Source organism: Heliangelus exortis, chromosome Z (assembly GCF_036169615.1).
Source record: "Heliangelus exortis chromosome Z, bHelExo1.hap1, whole genome shotgun sequence".
NCBI lineage: Eukaryota > Metazoa > Chordata > Aves > Apodiformes > Trochilidae > Heliangelus > Heliangelus exortis.
In genome coordinates, this window is record NC_092454.1 from 16904435 (window position 1) to 16930730 (window position 26296).

A 26296-nucleotide genomic window follows, 5' to 3' on the forward strand; every position below is an offset into this window, starting at 1 on the left:
TTTTGGCAGCTCTGATTCCTAGAGGATTCCTCAGCAATTCCTAGAGGAGACTAATAACAAGTAAGCTGGAGGAAGTATCACCCTAAGCTGCCAGATTTGTTTGATAACTATTTAAAAGTCCTAACATCATTCACAAGGATCTTCATGTCAGCTGAATCACAGCAGCTCAGCTAATACGTGGTTCTTTGTGTGGCTAATATTTCATTTGGATTTGGTGACAGGATAATATGCTTATACATACAGAGATATACCTCAAGGATAATCATTATTATAAAGGATAAAAATTACATTTTGTTCCAATAAACTAGCTGAGTGTGTTTTTTGTCTGAGTGCATAGTATTAAGAAAACTCTAATCAGAGCTTATTGGCTGATATAAGAAGACATATCTTCCTTTGCAATAAAAAGTTTTCTCCTGAATAATGATGCACTAGCAGCTCACAAGAAGGCTGATTCAGCTGCTGTGTTCATTTATTGTAATTACAGGTATCCTTAGTTTGGAACAATAATCACCCTTACTTTACATTTGTCATTTTTAAACCTCCATAAAACTCAATAATCTTCTAGTGGTGCTTATATCTTTCCACTGGCTATAGGTAGGGATTAGGATATTCAGGTTATCTAGTCAAACTGCTCAGTTAATTCCTAATGTTATGTGGCATTGAATAAACAAATCCTGAAGTTCCTAATTTTTCACTTTGTCTCCAGTCAAGGTGATCTTCTGCTGAATTGCCTGTAAAAGTGTAAAAACTCAGGTTACTGATATCATCTGGATGGTAAGGCATGGATGATAAAACCCATTCAAATTCAGTCTGTGGTAGTCTTATTTTTTATTCTATGGTGGACACATATTTCAAAGAGAGAGAAAAAAGCTGATCCACTCTCAGTAAATGCTGAGTCCATATATTCTTTGCAAATGAAGGAAAATTAATTAGATTATGTAATTATTATCTTGCAAATACTTACTATTGACTGAATGGAAAAAAATATCCCTGCAAACGAAATGAAGAAAGGAAAGGAAAGGAAAGGAAAGGAAAGGAAGAAGGAAAGGAAAGAAAGGAAAGAAAGGAAAGGAAAGGAAAGGAAAGGAAAGGAAAGGAAAGGAAAGGAAAGGAAAGGAAAGAAAGGAAAGGAAAAGGAAAGGAAAGGAAAGGAAAGGAAAGGAAAGGAAAGGAAAGGAAAGGAAAGGAAAGGAAAGGAAAGGAAAGGAAAGGAAAGAAGGAAAGGAAAGGAAAGGAAAGGAAAGGAAGGAAAGGAAAGGAAAGGAAAGGAAAGGAAAGGAAAGGAAAGGAAAGGAAAGGAAAGGAAAGGAAAGGAAAAGGAAAGGAAAGAAAGAAAGGAAAGGAAAGGAAGGAAAGGAAAGGAAAGGAAAGAAAGGAAAGGAAAGGAAAGGAAAGGAAAGGAAAGGAAAGAAAGGAAAGGAAACTGTCACAGAAAATCAGAGTATTTCTAAGGATGGAACAATACTGAGTATCAAGCAGATCTTAGTCTGCTTGAATGAAAGATTTCCTAGAGCCAGCAAATGATTTCTGAACTGATTAATATTTTTTTCCAGAAGTTCATGTTCATGCCCTGCCACCTTACATGGAGTAACAGTATCTCTAGAGAGGCTGGGGAACCTTCACCCTGAAGTTTTTAAGACTAGACTAGACAAAACCCTAAACAACATGGTCTGAATTCAGCTTTAGGCAGGATGTGGGTCCACATGTCTTCCCAGGTGCCTTCCAGCCACAAAGCCATGGTAATTTTGCAGTTCTAGCATCCACCCCAAAAGAAAACTCACAAAGACATTCATGTTCCATGAATTCTGTGTGGATTGTCTGCCTGAATTTCTTCATTTTGGAGTGCTGTTTTGCTTCTGGCAAGACAGTGCACTCTACTGTAAATAAGATTGCTGTGAATTAGCACAATTAATTAATTAATTAATTAATCAGTTCTGCAATGATGAATTATAAAAACAAATAAAGATGAGGCAATATTTGTGGATATATGTGCCATATAAAGAGCAAAATATTTTAATCTTCTTAGAGCTACCACTCTACTACTGTTTATCAGTCTACCTAGTCACATATCCATGACTGCACCGCTTGTAAAATGGCAGTGCTGTAAATAGCTGGCCCCAGAGGGCTTTCTATGCTAGTGATGCCAAAGAATTAATGTGCTCTGAGATATGAAATTAAGATTTTGTTCCAAGGCAAAAGGCGAATAAAAGGACATACTGGTAAACCTGTGCAAAAGGAACCAGCATCAACAAAACTATCTTCTTTCCTTTTTGAAAATCAAAACCATCTAAAACCCTTTGGTAATATCCACTAGTTCTTTGATACATAATACACTGTGCATATGGTGAAATGTCAAAATGCCCTTCCAGACCCACAAAAGAAACAAAAGTACAGAGAAACCACTTAATATAACACTACTACTTCCAGAGGAGTGGCATTAATTCTATTGCGCTCTTCAGAAAAAAAAGTATGAAGCATTCAGCTAAATTTTCTTTTCAGTTACCAGGTGGCCCTTCTAAGTATGAAAAAAATATCCTGTATGAATTTCTAGTGTACTTGCTCTATTGCTTACCTCTCTGTGCTAAGGTTGCGTTTGAATCTCTGATTGTTATGGAACACCTGCTTTGATAACAAAACATATTAGGGAAAGGATCGAAATATTCTTCTGATCATGTTAGAAGGCTTGCTACACATGCTTTATTTGAATTCTTCCCCAGAAGAATCAGTTTTGGAATGTTGAATTTTCTCACTCCACCACTACAAAGGATCATCCCTATGCAACAGAATGATAATAGAACATCTTAATAACAAACATATCATTTACCTTCTAGGGACAGATATTTTCTTTATTAGTACAGACAATTTTTTCTGTACCCATAGGCAGTACTTAACTCTGATTTTGCTTAAACTAAGAAATGTAGTGTTTTTACAAAGTGGAAACTCCTATTTCAGAGGTTCTTGAATATGTGCCTTGTTCACACATCTGTGAGCTGAGATCCATATTTCTAAAATAATTGCTTACTTTTTAAAGATTGTTCTGATGTTGTTGATGAAGAATTACTGATCTTCTCAGTGCACTCTGAGTACTGTCCAGTACCTGAATGTTAATTTATACAAAGATGAAGTGGAAATTGTTGTCTTCACTAACTGCCATGGCAAAACCTCTATGTTTTGATGTTTTCTGATCCAGAGATATGGCTTCTGCTAGGTATACTTCCATCAAACATAATTAAACTCTGGTTCATTGAATGGTGCAACATTAAATTAAATAACATTTCTACTTCTTCAGTTCTTGCCTGTAAAGTTACCTTTCTAACTTCACTACATATATTCTACCACTTTTCATGATATGGATTTTAAGTGCACTTCAGCCAAAGAAAATCTGTCCATCGATTTCTGAAGCTTTTAAGGCAACTTCAATCAGATTATTAGTAAAACAAAACAGGGTTTTCTTAGAAATATTTACAAGGAAAATTTTACAAAGACTATTGCTGTGATGTTCTGTGACTCTTGTAGTTCAGTCATGTATCCCGATATCTTACTGTATGCCAGATAGCCTTTAATTTAATCAAAAGTTATTTCAAGATGTTTCTGCCTTTTGTCTATTAATTCTGGTGCTTCTTTCTCTGCACTTGGCCCTCACTCAAAGAAGTTGATGATAGGGAGAGGAGATAGGTTACTTGTTATGGTGTTTCAGGTGTCTCAGCACTTGAACTTCCTCCACATAAGTCAAGCAATACTTTCTGGCAACTGTTACTCAGTTACCTTGAATTCCAGTTAACAAAAGCTGAGCATATAAAACAATTCCTTTATCATATTCAGAATAGCAAACGTGTATATATATAGATATATTAAGAAAAGACATGAGTGAAGGTAAAGGGAAATTGTGCATAACTTACACTAAGATTAGATCAGAAGGTCCTTTCTTCCATCACCCTGGCAACAACCTTTGCATAGCACTCGTGTCTTAGCAAAAGATCATAGAAGAGCATTCTTTTCAAAGATATTCTTACAGCCAAACCCTTTTTTTCAGGCTTTCTAGGAGATCTAGGACCTGTTTAATCTTTCCTTCTTAATCTTACTCTAAATTCACTCTCTTGTTAGCAGACTGGCTTTTAGTTCCCATAAGAATCTTTCTTCAATATGTATGTAGATGAGTCTCCCCATCACTCCCCATCTCACCCATGACTCTTAACCAGTCAGTAAACAGCTCTCTGCTTAAATGAGATGCCACTTTGACAGTCTTCAGTCTAATGTGGTTATCACAATACCTATATACCTGTTACAACAATCTGTACGCTAAAATGATGCATAGTTTGAACTGCTAAACAGGATAATTTGATTATTCGCTGCTGACTAAGACCACACCTATTGGCAGACAAACACTTTAGAGTGTCAAATTAGCATGGTGGATACCCAAACTATTTTTAAATAACTGCCTTTATGCTAGTACAATGTAAAGATATATTAAGCAGAAATATAACCAGACCATGTTCCTTCAAACACAGTAATCAAATTAGATTTTTTAATAATCTGTTATTAATTCCTTAATAGAGGCAAACTCTCCAGTTGCAACCATCAAAATATAGCAGTTTTTTATTTGAGAAGCTACCTAGAAAGTCTGATTCTTTAGATGTTATCTAGAGTAAATAAATGCACAACAGAAAAGAACACAAAGGGCCACATTGCTGTGAAACAATACCCTTATGGAATAAAGGGTATTTATCATCAAGATCATTTTTAAAGGCAGCTGTCTGTAAAAGTACCAACATCTGGTGCACAACATGAAGTGGAAAAAAAGTGGATCATTTGGCACTGTCTTGTGAACTGCCCTGGCAGCCGCTGGAAAAATAATAGAGATGTTTCCAAAATGACTTGTGGCTGGGGGCCAAATGCTGACATTTTTCACACAGCTGGATCTACTGCTTAACCCAATGAAGTTCTGTATGAATTTCAGTACAGAACATGAATCTAACTGTTCATTGTATATTCATTTTAATAACCTGGTTGGCCTTGTGCTTTCTAAACGCTGAAGAAAATCTATTTGATTCTCTGAAAAGCTAAGCTTGCTGCAGACACATTATGAAGTTAGGTACTATTCAATGCTGTCTTCATTTTACTGCATATAATGGTTCTATTCTTCACCATTCATGAATTATGTAGGTCAGAACATATTTATGCCAGGAAAGCCTTTCTGGCAAAGCATCCATTCATGTATTTTGTATATGTATTGATGCAAGTTATTGTGACCCTCTCAGAAATATTTCAGGGAAATAGTAGAATGTTAAAATGATGATTTTTGTTTGTCTCCATCTGCAATGTCAAGTGTATTGGCTGTCATGAATCCAACTGCACAGAGATAGAGAAGGAGAAAAGTAAAAAAATAAGCAAGGTTTAAAAGTACATGCTTGACCATATCTAGCTTGCTATACATAAAACATACTTCTGTAAAACATACGGATTGATTCTGCAGATCTACAAGGTATATGTACTTAAGGCCAACAATATTGTTCATTGTAGGTATAAATGTAAAGTTTTCAGAATTTTTCCTGTGCAATGGTTATTTAATGATGAAGAATCACTGACATTCTACCCTCATCATGGTTACACTAATTTTTTTTCAAAACTCAAGCATGATTCTAAAGAAATATTATAGGTATTCCAGTTCAGACTAAGAATACAGCATTTTTGGGATCTGGAATGTTAAAACATTGCTTCCACTGAGATTTTTTTAGATTGTAATTGCTATTTGCCCATGTCCTCAGATTTCAAATATTGTGGAAATACTATGGTTTCTCTTCATCTCATAGATTTTAAACCCTGAAAAAATACCCAGCTACTGGTCTTTTTCATTGTTTCTGAAATTAATTAATTAGGGAATAAAAGAGAATGTTTTATGGCTAGAGAAAGGAGTAGACATGTTTTTTTTTTAATTCTTCATTTTGAGTCAAATAAATCAAGAATCTTCTGAAGCTGCTAAGTTCATGCAGATTCCTGGACACAGTTCTTGAAAAAACGTACTGTAGTGATGATGAGACGGATGAAAACGTTTTATTACTTGAAGAAATACATATTATAGTTGATGCACTCTTGCCTGAAACAAGTCTAAAACAGCATTTAATGTATATGTTAATATATTTTTAAATGCTTGGTTTGACACGTCATTGTAGCATTTATCAGGAAGTATTTTTAAATTTTTGAAAACCTACAAATTCGTTCTTTAGAAACAGCTCTGAAACAGACCTGTGATTCATTAAACACAAGAAAGAAGTGCTTGGGAGGCTGGGGGATTGTTTGATTGTTTAATTTGATACCACTAAACTTGGGAACTATAAGTATTGAAGTTTATCTTTGCTAGCATGATTCATGCAAGAAAGATTTCCTGGCTGATTATGGCCAGCAGAACACACTTTCTAATGCTATTATCAGCTGTCAGTCATTATCAGCTTTCAAGCTATTGTGTATAGTTAAATAGAGACACAGCCCATCATCTAAATCCACAGTCCATAGAATTTTGGAAATTTCATTTTTTTACCTGTCCTAACAATGAAATATATCGCCTTTCAGTCTGTTGTCTTAAATTCACTCTTAATACTAATTAAAAAATATGATGAACTATTGACTTACAACCAGAAAAAATGACCCGCTTACTATCTTGAGAAAAACACAGGTGTCTGTAGAAGAAAAGTATGTTTCATTTGCTTATATGAAACCTAGAGGGCTCATCTGCCTTTCTACTTTTTTCTCTACTTACCTATAAAAAAAGTAATTTTTAGGTATAAAACCATGTATACAAAGTGAACACAGACTCTAGGCCTTATAATTCACTAGATATGAAGATTGCCAGCATCTCATACACAAGTGAATGGTGTGAATATTGAAATTTCTTTACTTGTTTTTTTTCAAGTGACAACCAACCACATTCAAATATTTATGATATCATTGACTTTGGAGAGAGCAATCCTCTAGTCCAGTCTTTAAGAGATCTCATAACACATTCATTCTTTACACCACTAAGTAGTTTTTCTTCAGTTCAAAACACCTGGAGGGGTCACCACATTTCTCAGTGCCTGTAGCTATTGTTTTCTAAGCCAAAGTGTGTTTTTTTTTTTGCAGTATATAATTTTATCAGCAGGGGACAACAAAAAGAATGTAATGCTGGTCATTAACAACTTTTACAGAGAGCCATACAGTAACAGGTTACATTGGGCTTCTGTCAGTATTGAATCATAGATCCCTGTCTTTCTCTTTCTCTCTTTTAAACTTTAAAATTAAAAAAACCAAACAATCCAACAAACAAACCAACAAACAAAAAACAACAAACAAACCAACAAAAAACAAAACGAAATAAAAACCAACAGAAACAAACAGACCCCCCAGCAAACAAGAAAAACCAACAAAACCGCCCTACCACTATTGGAACCTTTTTCTTCACGCTTTCATACCTGTCATATTGCATCGAGATCTTTTTTAAAGGCAGCTGTACACCAGTGAAAATCAAAGCATTATCAGGGCTGGTTGTGAGGATTGCCAGTCTGTTAGAACAACCAGACTGATCAATAAAATAATTAGTCAATAAATGCATTGTATTATATTATGATTTTACATTTAAAGCTACATGCATCTGTAAATAGAGACAGATAAGTATGTTTATACTAGACCATGGAAAGGAAGGATATTTTCAGAACAAATTTAAGTGTTCTAATAAAACTAAAATCTATGAAGAGACCACATATTCAATTTGTTAGTGTAGTTTATTGTTCCTAAGATGTTCTGGCTGTAAGAGAACCTAAGATGCTCAGTGTAGTCACTAGTTAGTATGAGATATAGTCTCAAGAAACTAATAATCTCAAAAAGCAGCTGAAGGTTGCTATGTACCAAACACATGAAATACAGAAAAAAACAGTTTTATTATAATTAGTCATCTAAGATGATGGTGAAAAGTTATTTCACAAAATCGACTTGGAAAAAGAGACACCTGACGGTTAGTTTGTCACATCTGATGCTCCATTTACATTCTTCTATCTTTTGTGCCAAGTAATATTTCATTTTAGAGGAATATAAAGTTATATTTATAGGCTAAGCACAAACTTATATTATAAATACCTGAATTCAGTTTAAATGAATCTTCCCTATCAGTCCTGACAGTTTATAGTTCCCTGACACAACTGGCCTTTTCCCAAAGGCATTCCACCATGTGACAGTGATGAAATATACCTATTTCTGGAAACAAAATAAGGCTATTCTAGTAAGCACAAGTAAAATGGTGTTATTTCTAGAAACTCTAGAAATATGTTGATTTTCCACCCTATTTGCTTCCTGTACTTTTAATGAAATAACACAATTTCTCCATTTCTTTTTCAGTGTTATAATCAATTGTTCATTATAATGGGAATTTATGCTTCAGCTAAATAAAAATTTTTAGGCTCTCTCCTAGTATCATAGCAAACAGAGATAATTACTCCTTTCCCATTCTCCAGCAGTCAGCTAAACTTCCCATTCACAGTTTCTGCTTTCAAGCTTTCTGATCTTGTGGGTCTCTATTTATTTTCTCTCTGGGGTTGACTGGATCCTCTTTCTCCAAAGAAAGAGCACCAGAAAAGAAAAATGTCTCCAAGTTCCTCTCAGCAATAGTTTTTGATCTCTACTTGCAAGGCCTTTGTTCATTTCCTGAGTGAGGAATCCTGAATTCTTTTGCTTTTTATTTCCTTTCTTTTCCTGTTTTTTTACATTTTCTTGGATGCAAGTGTGGCTTTTTTAATGCTTCTTCCTCAACCACTCATGAGTTATCAACCCTGTTAACCAGGATACTTCTGTGATAGTGGACAGAATATATCACTGAGTGAAAATTATTAGCCTCTGACATACAAGAGGTCAGTTCAAATGGTCTATTAGTCTCCTTGGACTTAAGCTTTATGAGTCTATTATTTCAACGCAAATTTTAAGTAAACCTCAATCCTTATATTTCATAGTTTTCCTAGGACGGGTTATAAAATTGATTCATTTAAAGTAAGCTTACAATATAGATTCAAGAGAAATTGTTAGATACTTCTTTGGACCCTCCTTTACAGCTCCAATAAGACAAGCAGGATTTGTATGGTAATCACTGGCAAATTATAGGGATAAGGAAAACTGTTTACTGGACTGTATCAGGAAGAGTGTAGCTAGCAAACTGAAGAATCATAGAATCACCGAGGTTGGAAAAGATCTTCAAGGTCAAGTCCAGCCATCAGTCCTATACCACTGCAACCACTAAACCATCTCCCAGACACCACAGCTATGTGGTTTTTCAACACCTTCAGGATCCACCACCTTGCTGGGCAGCCTGTTCCAGTGCTCCACCCCTCTTTTGGTGAAGAAATTTTTTCCTAATATCCAATCTGAACCTACCCTAGAAAAACTTGGACCTGTTTCCTCCTGTCCTATTGCTAGTCATGGGGCAGGAGAGGCCAACATACTGATCTCACTACTACTCTTTACAGGTAGCTGTAGAGAGCAATAAGGTTTTTGCTCAGCTTTCGTTTCTCTAGGCTAAACAGCCCCAGCTCCCTCAGCCTCTCCTCATAAGACCTGTTATTGAGACAGGTGCCTAGGTGCCAGCCTTGCAATGTACCTAGTTGCCCTTCTCTACACCCTTTTCAGCACCTTCTGTAGGGTGAGTTTGCTTAACCTGCTGAAGATAAAGTTAATAGCTTTTTACTGCTACCCAAAAGGTTCCAATGGCAGAACCAAGTTCTTGTAGAGAAATACATGATGCTACAGATATTGCTCTACTCCACCATAGACATTGGAGTGAAGCATCAAGGACCTGTGCAGTACTCTTCTAAACAGCTAATGTACATTTGGGAATATATCACATTTTGTGGGAAATTTATTAAGGTGGATGCAGTCCAGTTAGCTCCCTGGTAAATCAGCACCAGAAGTATTCATATTTCACGGCAAATTAATACCAAGACTTTGTCAAATCATCACTCTTTCTTCAGCAATTCAGAAAAATGGTGCTACATAAGATATGTAAAGAATGAATTTTTCATGTAAACATTGCTAATTTATATGAAAAATGAATCATAATACAATTAGAACTTTTGGGTGACTCCAGACCTCAAAAATTTGAAGCTAATTTTTTCATTAATACAAGGTCAGGTTTCAATCCCCTGTCATTTAAATTTGCATGTGTGAGTCATTCTTAAGGAACAGCAGAGAATTTTTCTTATTTGTAAGCATCTGTTGGATCAGGCCCTAATGGATATGGATAGGTAGGAGCAAGAGAAGATATAACATTTTAGCTTTTATAATGTCACCTTTTTACCATGATTTAACAAACAGAGAATGCTACACAAAGGAACTGTAAATAGAAAAATGTGTCAATGTGTAAGATTTCTATGTCAAAACAACATCAAAACATTCAAAGGAGCCATTTATGATGTCAATAGAAGAACTACAATTTTACTAATTCACATTGCATCTCTTTTCCTTGCTTAATTGTTTACGTGCTTTAGAGGAATGCAGCTTTCTTGATAGATGGTGTGCCTTGGAACAATTCAATTTCACATACTGCTTTCTAAAATGCCAAGTATCGGTAACATACATCTGCATATTTTTAAAATACAGCTTAAGCCTGTGAAAAGTTAGGTATGACAACTCATATTATCTTCTGAAAAACACAAGAAAGTAGGTTCTTTGAAACAGGTACTCTATAGGAAGCTTGATTTCATTTTGAACTATGAGTTTTTATTTCTAGAACATCAAGAGACAACCAGAGCCAAATGACAAGAAGTGAAAATTATATTATAATTTAAGACAATAAAATATTTCTCCTTCAGACTTTGCATCAGATTGAATATTGTTTGACAACACATCAGGAAATATTCAAATAGATTTTATATATTTAGCATGATTACCAAGGTTTATTTTTTAATTCTATTTTCAAGCCAGATATAAAAACAGTGAATTTTTAAACCTCTATTTGACAGAATTTTACATAAAACAGAAGTCTGTCATCAATCCAAATAGGGATTGCATTCAATAAAAAGGCCTGTTAGAAATCAGACTCTTGATTTTATAACCTAAGTCTCTAGTTTTCTTGGAATATTTTTGTGGTACTTATCTCTTATTTTATAGGTAATAAAAAGTCAGGATGATAATTATGACAAAGCCCTACATATAAGAAAAGGAATATTCTCTAGATGCTTCAGAGGAGTTAACTTCAGCAAAGAAACCCTAATTGATACTAATACGGAATGCTTCTGTCACACTGCTATGTCGAACTATGTTAGCAAGAGATTGGGTCAATAAATTTGTAATGGTTAATATTTTTCCAAATGTACTACAAGCTTTTCACTTCATAAGAAGCCATTCTAACCTGCTAAAGAAACTGAAAACTTTAAATCCCAGCAGCAATCAGGAATGAAAATTAATTTCCTCCCTACAAAAATACATGGTATTGTCACTGAATACTTGCTAGAAACAGTGTAAATCAGAAAAAATAGACCATCTCCCAGTAGCTGTGCTAATAGCATTGGACTATTTACATTTTGCCTGTCTTTCTTCAGCAGTTTCAGCTGAATGTTTTTTTGTCCGTGTCATCTTAAACACCAGCGACTTCCCCAGATGCTTCTTCCTTCCTCTTTCTTCACCCTGTTCAGACACACACAAAGCAAAAGGCTGAGAGAATAAATGGTCTTGTACTATGTTCTGAAGGTCAACATCTACAGGATTTGTAAGCCAAGTTGAGAAAAAATTTCTGAAGTCAAGAGCTCTGGTAAAGTGTGCAACAGCACTTTAAATTGAACTTTGGCTCTATTTTAGCTTATATAGAATGGGTTCTGTTAAACCACAGTTTTCTGGAAGAGAATGCTTTTTTCCCATAAGCAGCAGTATTAAGAGCCTTGAACTCACACTCTTTCTTTTACTCCTACTGTCAGAACCTCTTCAAACTGGAACCAGAATGTTTTGAAAAGGCTCTGACTTACAGGGACTACCATTTGGACACTTTGAAAAACAGTTCAAGAGCCCATGGATGTTTAAGACATGTTCATTTCAGCTGCAATTCTGCAATTTTTTTTCCCCCCATCTTCAGCTCTTCTTGCTTTTCCTCCTGGTGGCAACAAAAATGTATATTTTGTGTGTTATTACATTTTGGTGCTGGGGAGTTAGAATTTCACTATGATCTGTAAGAGCAGTTTCTGAAAGTGGCTATTCCCTGGTTTGGTTAAAAGAAGTTGCTAAAAGACTTGGATTTGTAATGATGCAGTTAATGAAGTTAAACATTTGTAAGTATTACTATCAGGAGGGAAGAAAAGAAGACTGAAAGCTTATACCATGAACATTTTTAATAAATAAAAATAATTTTTTGTATATATTGATTTTTTAAAATATGTATTTTGCTTTAAATAACAGGTTTTTTTCTTTAAATAACAGGTGTTCAGGTTATGTTTTGGCAGCTCTGATTCCTAAAAGATTCCTCAGCAGTTCCTAGAGAAGACTGTTAACAAGTAAGCTGGAAGGAGTATCACCCTAAGCTGCCAGATTTGTTTGGGTAAGTGTTTAAAAGTCCTAACATCATTCACAAGGATCTTCATGTCAGCTAATTAGCAATTCAGCTAATATGTGATAACTTGTGTAGCTAATACTGCATTTGGATTTGGTGACAGGCCAATATGCTTATACATACAGAGATATACCTCAAGAATAATCATTATTATCAAGGGTAATAATTACTATTAAGGATAATAAGATGCACTCAATCAGGAATGGACAAGTTTCTCACATAACATTTTTGGTACACTTGTCCCAAGGAATTTTTATTTCCATGACTGATGGAGATAGTTTTCCTGATTTACTCCATGTTTTAATAAAGTGAAATGAATTGCATTCAGTAATTCTTTATACTTTCACTATTCAAAACATGTCAGACACTATTAGGATCTGAGCAATCTCTTGTCATTAAATTTAATAAGCAGAGGTACTGAACACCTTTACAAAGGAGCACACTAGTTCAGTGACTAAGGATGTTCTCATGGGAATTTATAAAAATAAAAACAATTTCATTACTCTTTTAATCCATTTTTGGCTAGTGAACATTTAGGTCAATGAAGCAATGTAATTCTTTAAACTCAGTGCTTCTGAATTTAGGTTTAGTTTCACAGCATGTGGATGAATATTCAAGTGTTTTCATTTGTAACATTGCCATAGACCTTCATGGAAGTTTAAAATCATTTATTGTAGGAAAAAAAAAAAAAGTATAATTGAAGGCACTCTTAAAGATGAGTTAGAGCATGTGAGCAGAGGGAGCTCCTGGCTCCTAGGAATGTTTTGAATACTTGGTCAGTATTTGGGAGAGACTGACCCATGTAATGGTTGTGGTCCTAGTCCACAGGACTAGGCGGTGACCTCACACTTTAGTGTGAGGGTGACCTCACACTATATAAGATATTTCAGTTCAAAATACAATACAAAATGTAATTCAGGTGATAATCTAAGTTAATAGCAAAAAAAAAAAGTTGTAGATAGATATTTAAATATCTAAATGGCTAAAATTGCCATTTTAGAATGGCTAAAAATTTAGCTAGAATATTTTGCATTTTCTTGTTTTTGCAGGTTACATTGACAAGTTGATCTTATTTACCCTGAACTACATGGGAAAGTTGACTTAAAACACTACTAAACAAGATCCATAGTTGAAAATCCATAAAAATAATTGGTTGTGTTTACTCATTGAGATTTTTAAAAAATACAACTCATAATATACCTGGACACTTTACAGAAAATCTAGCAGCATTGTAGCTCTTTCCCAGCTAATTTTTTCTACGGAGTCAAATGCTGAAGTTTCACTGAGTTTATGGAGATGCTGGTGTTGTGTGCTCACGTATAATTGCACACAGCATACTGCAGTTTCCTACCACGAAGCCATCTATGATACAAATTTTCTCTGAAAAGAAAAGTGTTAGACTCTAGGGATTACAGTTCTTGTAACTGTCAAAAAGTTTTAGATGTTTCTTAGATAAAGGAGATGCTCACCTAGATTTGTGGAGAGTGAAATTTTTATGGATTAAAATATATATTTTTACCACCTTCTGAAAGAAGACAAAAACCTCTGGGTATATATGACTCCATGTGTATCTGTGTGCATGTTTGTGTACAGTTTGCCTGATTGCTCTCATTAAGAAATCAGACAAAATTGCAGATCTCAACAGTGGCTGAGTTTTTACAAAAGCTATGGAAAACTTAAACAAAAACTTGGAACGATGAATCAGAGTGAACTGCATTTTTTAATATATAGTGTTCATAATTTAGGATTATGAATTGAATCAGTGACTTCATTTTAACCACATGACTAAATATGAACATATAAATCCTTCAATTTACTGCTACCTCAATGAAAGAAGTTGCATAAAATGTCATATTACATACAGCAGATGACTATTAGATTTATTCTTTTAAAAACTTCCTTTTCTCCAAATGTGCATGTTCTTTCTCATTTTAGAGAGGTTTGTTTCTTGTTATTAATGATATTTACTGCTTTGATTTTAGTTTTGACTGGACCAGATCCAGTACTTATCAAAACTTGAATGGTTTTTGGAGCTTGTACACCACTTCTAGCCATGGGTTGTACTAGTAGGTCTTAGATTAGCTACTCAGGACATTACTGCCAGGTTTTGTTAAGTGTAGATTTTACAAAATATCAATCTATGACCAAATTGCCTGAACTACAGTTTATCTTTCTTTAAAAATATCTCTAACAAGAGGCACGTTGTTCTGTGTATTTCTTGATGATACAGCTTTGCAAGTATCTTACAAAGGTTTCATTGTTCTTTGTTATGCTATAAATACAATTTTTAAAAACTTCTTTTTAAAAACTTTTTTTTTTTTTTTTTTTTTTAAAAAAAGCTTTTTTTCTTAATAAAGAAGTGTGGAAAAAGTAGTCTTATCTTTTACTATCTCTAACTGTTGTATTACATTTTTGTGTCTTCATCAAACTCTACCCCTTGCATATTTATTATACAAAGTTTTCTTGACAGAACTTCTGAAATTCCATTGACCTTGTGGAACTGAAAATATAAGAATTTAAATCCTAAAACTTCATGAGAAGCCAGCTTGCCTGATTCTGATCTCAAAATTCATGGCAATGGACACTTCAGATTTGTGAAGTGGACAGTGCACACAAAAATGAAAACTCTTTCTTACCTCTGTTACCTGAGTTTACTTAAAGATGTCTCATCAGCATCCTGCGCCACTCATAATGGTATCCTATTTTTCAACTTTTCTCATTTTTTAATGCTAGAATATTTTTTTAATCCCTCTTCCCTGTTATTATAAAGCTCTTAATAAATCAAATCTCTGTATTCCCAAGACATACTCAAAACAATCTAACAACTACTTGTGCCGAAAGCCTGAACTACTTTGGTTTGATGTTTCATAGGTTAAATTGTCCCAAGAGAAAGAGAAAATAAGGGCTTGCCTGTCCAGTAAAAAATAAATTTGGATCCATAAATTAAGAATCCATCATAAGAGATGGATATTTTCAAAAGCTTAGTAGAAATAACTAGTCTCTGGACAGGTAGAAGGGACTCAGATGATGGTCTAAGCATTTGTCTTAATCTGCTTTAGTTTATATCTAAGTTGTTATTGCTCGTGTCACTGATTGTACCTGAGTAGAAAGTGAATAAGCCTTCCCTACATGTCAAAGACCATCAATGCAAGGATTACTTCGGTGCTGTAGTTGTTATGGTCATCTGGGCAGGTGAAGCGAGAGACTGGATATGGGAGTAATACAATTTGTAATTTCCCTTTTATAAGCTTCAGTGAGATGCAGGTCTGGGGTGTAATGGTGGACCCAATCCAGTTTTACTGAAAATATTAGGAGATGGGAAAGCCAAGGTGACAAATTTAATAATTGTGCTAATTAACTAGTGGACTTGACATAAAAAGACCTAAAACACTATAATCTCCAGGACAACTAATTTTGATATTTCAAAAAGATACAAACTAGCCTGGGGCAAAAGATTACAATGTTAATTAAGAAGACTGTTTCAAAGCAGGGTCAAAATAAAGGGCAAGAAAATAAAAGTTGGCATCAGGTAATGCTATTGGTTGAAATGAATGCAATGACGTTCATTAAAACCTTTGTATAAAGACTTTCAACAACAGAAACTGAAATAGCCAGTGCTATAATTTTAAAAAATAGAATCATAGAATCATAGAATCATAGAATCACAGAATCATAAAATCATAGAATCATAGAATCATAGAAACATAGAATCATAGAATCATAGAATCATAGAATAATAGAATTGGCTGGGTTGGAAGGGACCTCAGAGATCATCAAGTCCAACCCCTGATCCACTACCACTGCAGTTACCAGACCATGGCACTGAGTGCCACATCCAGTCTCTTTTTAAATATCTCCAGGGACGGAGAATCCACTACTTCCCGGGGCAGCCCATTCCAATGTCTGATCACCCTCTCAGTAAAGAAATTCTTTCTAATGTCCAACCTAAACCTCCCCCGGCACAACTTGAGACCGTGCCCTCTTGTCTTGCTGAGGGTTGCCTGGGAAAAGAGACCAACCCCCACCTGGCTGCAAACTCCTTTCAGAGGTTCCAAATAAACCACAGGGAAAAAAACCCAAAACATAACTTTTTCACTATTAGGGTGACAAAGCAGTGGAAAAGGCTGCCAGTAGGGTTGTGAAGTCTCCTTCTCTAGCAACATTCAAAACCCACCTGGACATGTTCCTGTATGACCTACTTTACATGATCCTCCTCTGGGAGGTGGGTTGCACTCAATGATCTTTTGAGGTCACTTCCACCCCCTAATATTCTGTGATTCTGTGAAAAATGGTTGTAGAATAAACGCCTGCAAGGAAGATCTTTCCAAGTTTCTGATTAAGGACAATGAAGTTATATTGATTCAGAACATCTGTGAATGTGTTATCAGACAGAAATAGCCATGGTGAGTCTGAAGGTTCCTTATCTCAAACAACAATAAAACGTCCACAAGGACTACAAAAGAGTTCTAAAGAATCATCAGTTTGAGAAAAGACACGTTGAATTATTGGAAGACAGTAATTTCTGTAATAGATTTCCATTAACTTTGAACAAGACAGTTTGCTTTCTTCTTCAGTCACATATGTGACTTCTGTGACACCACAAAGCTGAATAAAGCTGCTTCACTCCTCTAGGTACTAGCAGAGAGAAACCTGCTGGCATGTAAAGTTCTTGAGTGCTACAGGAATGTGACCTATACCAAATCATGAATGAATGAATGAATGAATGAATGATGATGGATGGATGGACAGACGAACAGATGGAGAGACAGACAGGTGGGTAGATGGAGAGATGTATTAAATAGCAGTGGAAAATTATTCTGTATGTAAGTGTGTACACTTACAGGTATTATTTGGTTGCTGGTAAGCAAAGTGAGCTGATTATTTAAAAATGCTGGAACAGTGATGCAGGAATAATTCAGCATCACTGAAGGACTGGCATTTGCAAAGGCTTTTAAGAGTGCTTCTTGATTATTGATAGCTGTTTGCTATCAATAAAGAGTAATAGGGAGATGGTAATTTGGAGTAGTTCCATGTCACTAACAGTACTTCAGCATATCACTTGGAGAGCACTTTTCTTCTTTAAAGGATTTTATAAGGTTGTAGATAATTCTTCCAGTGTCCTCAAACCAGAAAATGGATGAAGTGAATTTGAATCGTTTCATGCAGAAGAGAATTACTTTCAGAGCTCTTACTTATAAAAAACAGAGTCATTGAGCATGTCATGATGAATGGGAATTATAGTTTGGTTTTTTTTCAAATTTGGTGTGGATTCTATTTTCTACAAAGAACAGACACAGCTCCCTACAGCCTTGATATTATTCTTGGCAGTCCTGGATCGGGGAGAGTAAACAGACAATGAGGTTTACTCAGATCTCACAGTTTCATGCTCGAGTTTCACAGGGACGGACTAAGTCCTGGAGGCTGAAGTGGGATTTAAGATTCACTCTCATTCATAGAGTACCTTTTCTGAGTACTTCTGATATACTGCTCTTTATCACTCTTGCATATTCTCCTCTGAGACCAGTATTGCACTATAGCATCTCCCCACCTTCCACCAGTAGATCCTACATCTTTGCTTCAGAGGAAATACTTCATGAAGTTCAGCATCATGACTCCAACACAATATGCTGAAATTACTTCTCTACATGCAACTCGAAATCACAGACTCAGTTTCAGAGCAAGGCTAGTGGTCTAGATTATTAATTTTGTTAGCTCCCTATCTCCTGTCCTAGACTATAAGAGGACCAAGAGATAGTTTTATGTTCTGTGACTGCAAAATTCCTATATATTGGTTGATCTATGTAATGTGTTATATTAGCACTACAGCTCCTGATATTACTACTAATAATAATTCTACAGATACAGTTACTATTACTACTGTTAGTAATAAATATATATTCCTTTTCTTAGTATCCTAAATCCAATTCTATCAGAAGCAAGTTGCTCATAGAAATAATGGAAGAAGGAGGACATGTGTTCTTCAAAGGTAAGATATAGTTAGAGCAGAGTATAATAATGAATAGTTAGTGTAAATAAACACAGTGATGTTGCATTACATACTACACAGCTACCAGCATATTTGCTTTACTAATAGTTTTTGCACTGTAGCAGCAACAATGTATACAGTACTGGATTGCATTGTTCATCCCTGTTCTGAATTTAGGGCTTTCTATTACATTTAGACTTCTGTGTGCTGATATAAAATAGAAAATGGCAGTAATAATTACAGTAATAATGGCAGTGATAATTACACAGTTCAAATGTTGGTCTTTGAATTGTGGTGTCCAAAAAATGAAAAAAAGACACACATAGAAATAAAGAACCTCTAGAACTGAGTATAACCATTGCCTGACAACATAGAGCCCTGTGTAGCAACTGGAAATTGTTACATATCACATAGATGTAAAAGTGATGGTGACTTTTAAGTAGACAGAACATAATTATTTCCTTTGGTGTTCAGACAGCAAACTTAAGTTAACTACTTCATTCTCAGACCTAACCCAGTGCGTATAGGGACACCTGTGTGGTAAAATAGAAAGCTACACTGCAGGTTTGATAATAAGGTGTACCACTTGCACTAACCATGGGTCAGGCAGATGAGTCATATTTTACCATCTCTATTTAGGTTGTTTCTTTTTCTTTGTTGCCAGTACTTTGTTGTACTCTGCACAAAGAAAAAAAAATTCTGACTATTATCAACAGCATTGTTTCCTATTGGATATTTTGTAACTGTCTTTGGTGACAAGCAATAGACTCTAACCCAAGGCTTTGGTGAGTTAGAGTCTTAAAGACAAAAAATAATTATGACATTTCACACCCTGAATTATAATATTGGGGACTCTGAGTCTTGGGGGACTGGGATAAGATGGAGGGAAAAAGCACTGTTTTGCAGAATGGCAAGTATTAATTTGACATTGTAAGAAAATATTTTTCTTGAGTATGACTGTCTACTGTTCTTTCTCATTTTGTAAAAAAAACCAAACAAAACAATAAAATACACCTTTCTTTATTATTTTTCAAATATGTTTGGTTTACATTTCAAATTTTACTAGGTGGGACAGAAGGAAATGTTACTGAGCATATGATTGCATCAGATCACAGTCTGACCTCCACAATACATATCCTCTGCAGTCAGGGATGTGCCACACCCTTCCCCACCCTGACATCTGCTTTAAATTCAGAGGATAAAAGCCATCAGACTTCTATGAACTGGTCTGCCTTCCCAGACAAACACCACAGTATGTACTAGTATTTTTCATTTCCACATATATAACCATTTCCACAGAATGACATATAGAGAGAAACCCTACTGGCTTGCTCTCTGTAGTCCTGTCTTCATATGATGCATCCCTCCATCTATGGACACCTCACACTGAAGCAACAAAATACAGTGCAATGTCTCCTACTGAACAACTGTCTTGTATAATTCTTACTATAAATAATTACATAGCCATTTTTCATGATGCTCAAGAAACAGACAAATATCTTACAAGTTTCCCATAGCTGTCCTGTCTAAAATAATTATATGGTATCTTTTTTAATATTCACCTGAGTCTGTGCTGGTTGCAGTTGATTTGAACAGTTCAGGATCATGAGTTTTGCTCCCTCATAAGGAGATTTTCTTTTTAGAAAACACGTGGCAGAACTGCATTTTTCAGAACAGACCACTTTACCGTTTTTCCTTCTTCAGGCCTGGTCTCTGAGTCTAAATTAAAACTTTTATGTCTTAGGAAACAGGTAAGTGGAAATCATTGGTCGGCAGGAAAAAGGTCTTTTCCAGTGGCAAAGTATGGATGCATGGCATATCTTGAAAGTGACTCAGAGCAGCTCATAGGGTTCACCTGTTTCTTTCATAGAATAATAGAATTGGCTGGGTTGGAAGGAACCTCAGAGATCATCAAGTCCAACCCCTGATCCACTACCACTGCAGTTACCAGACCATGGCACTGAGTGCCACATCCAGTCTCTTTTTAAATATCTCCAGGGATGGAGAATCCACCACTTCCCGGGGCAGCCCATTCCAATGTCTGATCACCCTCTCAGTAAAGAAATTCTTTCTAATGTCCAACCTAAACCTCCCCCGGCACAACTTGAGACCGTGCCCTCTTGTCTTGCTGAGGGTTGCCTGGGAAAAGAGACCAACCCCCACCTGGCTGCAACCTCCTTTCAGGAAGTTGTAGAGAGTGATGAGGTCTCCTCTGAGCCTCCTCTTCTCCAGGCTGAACAGCCCCAGCTCCCTCAGCCTCTCCTCATAGGATCTGTGCTCGAGTCCCTTCACCAGCCTAGTTGCCCTCCTTTGGACCTGCTCCAGCACCTCAATCTCCTTCCTAAACTGAGGCGCCCAGAACTGGACACAATACTTGATGTACTCACCAGGGCTGAGTACAGGGGCAGAATCACTTCCTTGGACCTGCTGGCCACACTGTTCAGGTTCTCCTTCTGGCCCTTTTTGTGGATTGGCGTGACGTTCGCCAACTTCCAGTCACCTGGGGTGTCCCCAGTGAGCCAGGACTGTTGGTAGATGACAGAGAGAGGCTTGGCGAGCTCTTCTGCCAGCTCTCTCACCACCCTTGGGTGGATCCCATCTGGTCCCATAGACTTGTGGGGATCCAAGCACTTAAATGGGTCACTGACTGAATATAGTCAGTATAAGCTATAGTTCGTATAGTCATGCCTTATGACAAGTTCTGCCCATGAAGCTCCACACAAATGATAACTAGGACAGCGGTGATTTCAAACTGACATGTGCACAGAAAGCTATTTTCTTATAAACAGCTATCACTTCATCCTGCCATGAACTGATATTGTTGAACAAAGATATGGAAAACAAATAAAAGATCACCTATGGACTTTTGCAAGTCCCTTTCCTGTGTGCAGTGTTTACATAACATCGGACCATTGATACTTAGCCCTAAGAAACAATCCTTACTAAAAATCATTGTTTTAGGTATGTGCACAAAACCTAGTTGTTACACGTTTGTTACCCAACTTTAGGCAGAGCAGTCTTTGGCTACCTCCAGCAAGACCCTTTGGCTCTGAAAGGCTGTCAGTTGTATGCTACTCAGACAATTTTATTTTGGAGGAGGTCAGAGGAGATTTTAGAGATTTCAGTTTTTAGAGGATGTTGATACAAGGGTTACATGTAAAACAGGGTGCTATTTGATTCACATTACAGCCAACAAGAGCCTTGCTTTTGGCTTAAAAAATCACAAAATGTTATCTATGCACCCAGAGCAACATGCTCTGTGTGAAACCTTGTAAACTTTTTCTTCTGCTTGGGAGAGGAAAATAAAAAGGTAAAGGAAAAAGAAAAACGTAACAGAGAAAAAAAAAAAAAAAGGATTGTCAATGAGTTAGTTTCTATCAGTGGCTTTTGACACTGCCTTAGTCATACCTGGCATTAGGCAGTAGAACGGGAAAAAGAAACATATTTTCCAGGTCTCAATTTTTCATTTCAGAAGAACTGAACTTCTAATAGGCTGGCAGAAATAACTGTTGCTGGGCTAAGGAATCTGAAATCTAATGCAAAACCCCCTGGATCCTGTTCAGGTTCCTTCCTCAGTCTGTGGGGTTTGGATCAGGCCCTCAGATGCTGCACATGTAAAAACCATTGTTGTTTTGGCATCTTTTGTTTTTTTCCTACTTAGTACTGAATTTTCAGAAAAAAAAAAGATTAAAGATTAGGAACAATGCTGAAGAAAAATGGATTGTACAGATGACAAGGATTGTAAATCATGTCAGTGTGTGCTAGAAAGCTTCTCACAGCTCTTACACAAACTACAGAGATGCAGCCTGCATCACCAGAAAGCAGACGTTCCCTGCCACAATTTTAAAAAGAGGCACTTATCAAGCTACCATTGTTCAGTCACACAAATACTTCTCTTTTTTCTCAGTTTCCAGAAATATATTTTGCTTATGCCACATTAGAATGGCAAAGGCATCTAAGTCAAGGCTAAGCCCACAACAGAGTGATGAATATCTTTTCTAAATGTGGTGTACATGCACAGCCACAGCACAAAGCCTCATTTTATCTTTATACATCTTCTGGATGTTTGCTGTAGTCACCCAGCAATACTATTTTGAACAGTAAAAAGAAGTAAAAGAAACACTTGTATATTGGAATGTTGGATTAAAAAGAAAAAAATTGAACACTTTCTTGTTTGGTTTTTTTTTGTGCATACAGACAGAGATACATACATCAGCCACTGAATAGATTGTTTGATATTTAAAGTGAATGCAGCTGTTAAGATATTTGTTTGGTCTGTCTCTGGATTTTTCATTAAAAATATGTGGTTAACAGCAGCCAAACTGATTTGCATGTGTGTGTGTCTGATTTGTTCACCGCTATGCCTCCTGTGTCCTACATCTTAATCACATCCAGGCACCCGCCCCATTACATTACCAGAAGGGAAGTGATGGACATCCCTTGACTCTCTTCATGACCCCCTGATAATCCTGTTTCACACACAGGCTCCCTGCTGTATGAAACACAAAAGCTGCCACTTTAGTTCTTTACTTCCAGTCGATATTCTGACAGACTTGATCTAGCAAATTAGTATGCTGTGGTAGGGGCACGACAAAAGACCCTTTTGACACACTTTGAATCGATACAAAGGCCAACAGAGAGCCATTTCACTGTAGTTCTGTTATTTTTCCCCTTTTGATGACCCTTCTTCTTCTTTTTTTTTCAGCTCGTATGACCTTGTCAGATTTAAAGACATAATGTTAGAAAAGTCATCCTTGCACAGGGGAAGAAAAATCTAAACATGCAGAAAGGCAAGAATACCAATGTAAAATTAAAATACAGATGGATCAGAGAAGTAGAGATTTTCTTGTATGAATTTGTTTGTCCTTCACATTGCTGACATCTCTACATGCTTCAAATGGCAGAGTATAGAATTAAACAGATTGCTCTGGCCATGAATGTTGTGTTACATCTGAGAATTATTATTCTTTCTTTTTATAAAAAAAGAATAGCTCGTCTTAGAGTATTAAAATGTATGTCTTATTCATATTTCTTTGTATAAGGGACCTTGTAACAACATTTGTACTTTATAATTCAAAAATTGTAGCCATATTTACTTAATTTCCAACTGTTTATGCCGAGAAATTCAACTGAGTTTATACTGAAACTGATCATGCCATGCAAGGAAAAATACTTTTCTGCATGTGCTATATATGACAAAAAAAACTATAAAGAGCAGCCTAATTTCTACTTGAAAGTTTATCTGCAGACTTTACACTTTTTCAAAATGATGGTGATTCATAGACAAACTAGAGAGTTTTATGACTTGAATTTCTAAGCAATATTATTGTTTCTTTTTCTCTACCGCTGCAAGAATATCTCATTTTTTCAGTCACACTCATTTTAGTTATGTGTAGAGCTTTACCAATTTAACTGGGTTGATGTTGGCCAAGTCCATGTATTAGATTTACAGTTAAACTTTAGCAACCATACCCAAATGAGGACAACAACTGTTTATCTCATAGTAGATACTTATATGTAACTATACCCAGGAACTCATAGGTAAAGTAGACAGATGGATAGTAGATAGATAGACGTCTTTGCCTTATCATAATTTCAAAAGTACAATGATGTCATTCTTTTAATTTAAATATATATTATTCTTAAGGAATGATCAATCATCTTAAATGAAAGACAAACTTTCTGATAATATATGTTTTCTTTCTCATACTAACAAACTAAAAAACGCCTACTCGGAGTCAGTTTCTGAACCTAATCTTAGAGTTTTAAGTTTTCAAGCTGAAAGAAAACTTAAGTCAATAAAAAATGAAGCATTCCCAGCATTAGAAAGCACTTTACTGTAACTAGCAAAGAAACATTTTCCAAAAATACAGGTGCACAAATTACTCCTAGTATTTGCCATACAGTATGTACATTTGACCTGTGCTGCACTTCAGCATTTTTCAACACATAAAACTTGTTTTCTCAAATAGAACTACTATACAGACACAGGGGATAAAGCACATTTTGTAAGGAATTCAGGCCACTTCAGACAACTCAACTTGAGAATAGAGGCAAAACAACACTAGCTGTTCCAGTTCCTCTAGAAGTTTTATCTAGCCCAAGATAACCAGACTCAACTCCCTCCTCCAAAGCCCCCAAAGCATAGGGTGACATACTCAGCTAACGAACACCAGTGCCCCACAAAAGAACTTTTAGCATTTACACCAACTCTCATACACAGTGAGAGAATATTTTGTTGGAAAATATATCATATATCCATGAGCTACTGCATTCTGTCCTGAGATAAATATGACACAAATGTGTGTGAAGCAAGAACTACCTTTAATCTTATCACAATATCCATATCCACATTATATTTATGAAGGCCATATTTGCAGAGCAATGTGCTGCATTTTAACTCCAAGCCAGAATATTTTTAATATGTATAACACTTCTCTGAAATGTATTAGTAGTCTCCCTTTCAGGAAAAAAAACCATAATATATAGTAATCGTTTTACAAGAGATTAGAGTAACAACTGCAGCATGACTTCATAACAGGAGAAGCAATGGATGTATCTTACCTGTGGTATGATGTGTGCATTCTTTTGCCCATTAGGCAACAATCAGCTAAAACAAATATATTCAATCTTTAACTGGGTATACAGAATACTGCATGGCATGTGTCTTAAATAAAATATCTCTACTGGTATTTTAAACCCTAGGTGATAAAAATTACTAACTATTAAAAACATTGATTTACAACTGCACCTACTTTTTTTCAGCCCAAGCAAAACCTGAGTTTATACACAGCTCAAATCTGAGACTTGCAGCATGAGAGGTGCAGGACTAAAGGCTGCCATGATCTGGAAGGAAAGAAGGAAGAAAACCAGAAGTGGGGATTGCTCTGGCATTGCTTTTTCACAGTTATGCATATTAGTGCACGCTTTGTTACGTGGAACAAATAAGGACTTGTTGACACCACTTCTTTTGCTTAACCTTGTTCCTTTAGAGGGATATTCTCTCAGGGAAACTGGTGCTATTCTGATTTTCGGATTTACAATTCCAAACTCTTCCTCTAGCTATTTTTCCTTCTTGCTGTGTTTCTGGTGTCAGCTTGCACTGCTAATGTGCTACTAGTACACTGTGGCTGCCAGAATATTGCCCAGCAACTGCCTTGTGCTAGCACATCCTCATGGGCTTATCCTCCACCAGAACACTACAGACTGGCCTCTTATTTTTAGCTGTAACTTTTGTACAACAGCAACAAAAAAAATCCTTTAGCTATGTATTTGAAAAAATTTATCACTCGAAACTCTACTTCCTCTTTTAGAAAAGATGGTGTCATGTTTCCTGTCTGTCAAGTGGGACCTTCCTTTTGGGGGAATAATAACATAATAATCCAACGAGACAACATCAAACACTAAAGAAAGAAGCAGGGTTTTTTTATCAGTAAATCTGATTGTTTTAAAGACTGCATTGACAGCTTTTTTTGTGCACAGATTTACTAATGCCCTTTTTACAAATGCCTGAAATTCTTCATTGATGAACAAAACACGGTGGCTAGATCTGTTGAGTAAGGAAGGATAGACCAATATCAGTAACTACATCCAGAAACTTTTTCTGGAACTGAGAAGAGCTAAGATGGAATTGTGAGCCTCTGCAATGTTCAGTTCTTTTATACACCATAATAGGAAAGTAGTATCCAGATTTTCTTCTGGGAAAGCTTGCTGGCTATTGCTTCTATTTTAGGGAATTGTTGGGAGATATTTTTTCATCG

At 35.9% G+C, this 26296-nt stretch overlaps 1 protein-coding gene across 1 annotated transcript in view; it reads left to right on the plus strand.

The window, feature by feature from the left end:
- The window catches only part of PARP8 (poly(ADP-ribose) polymerase family member 8), a 229103-nt gene extending 203435 nt beyond the window's left edge, over positions 1 to 25668 (plus strand). The window contains exon 27 of the transcript XR_011723194.1: positions 25657 to 25668. The gene's annotated coding sequence lies outside the window, so the exon portion shown is untranslated. The remainder of the gene's footprint in view (positions 1 to 25656) is intronic.
- Positions 25669 to 26296: the final 628 nt, after the last annotated feature.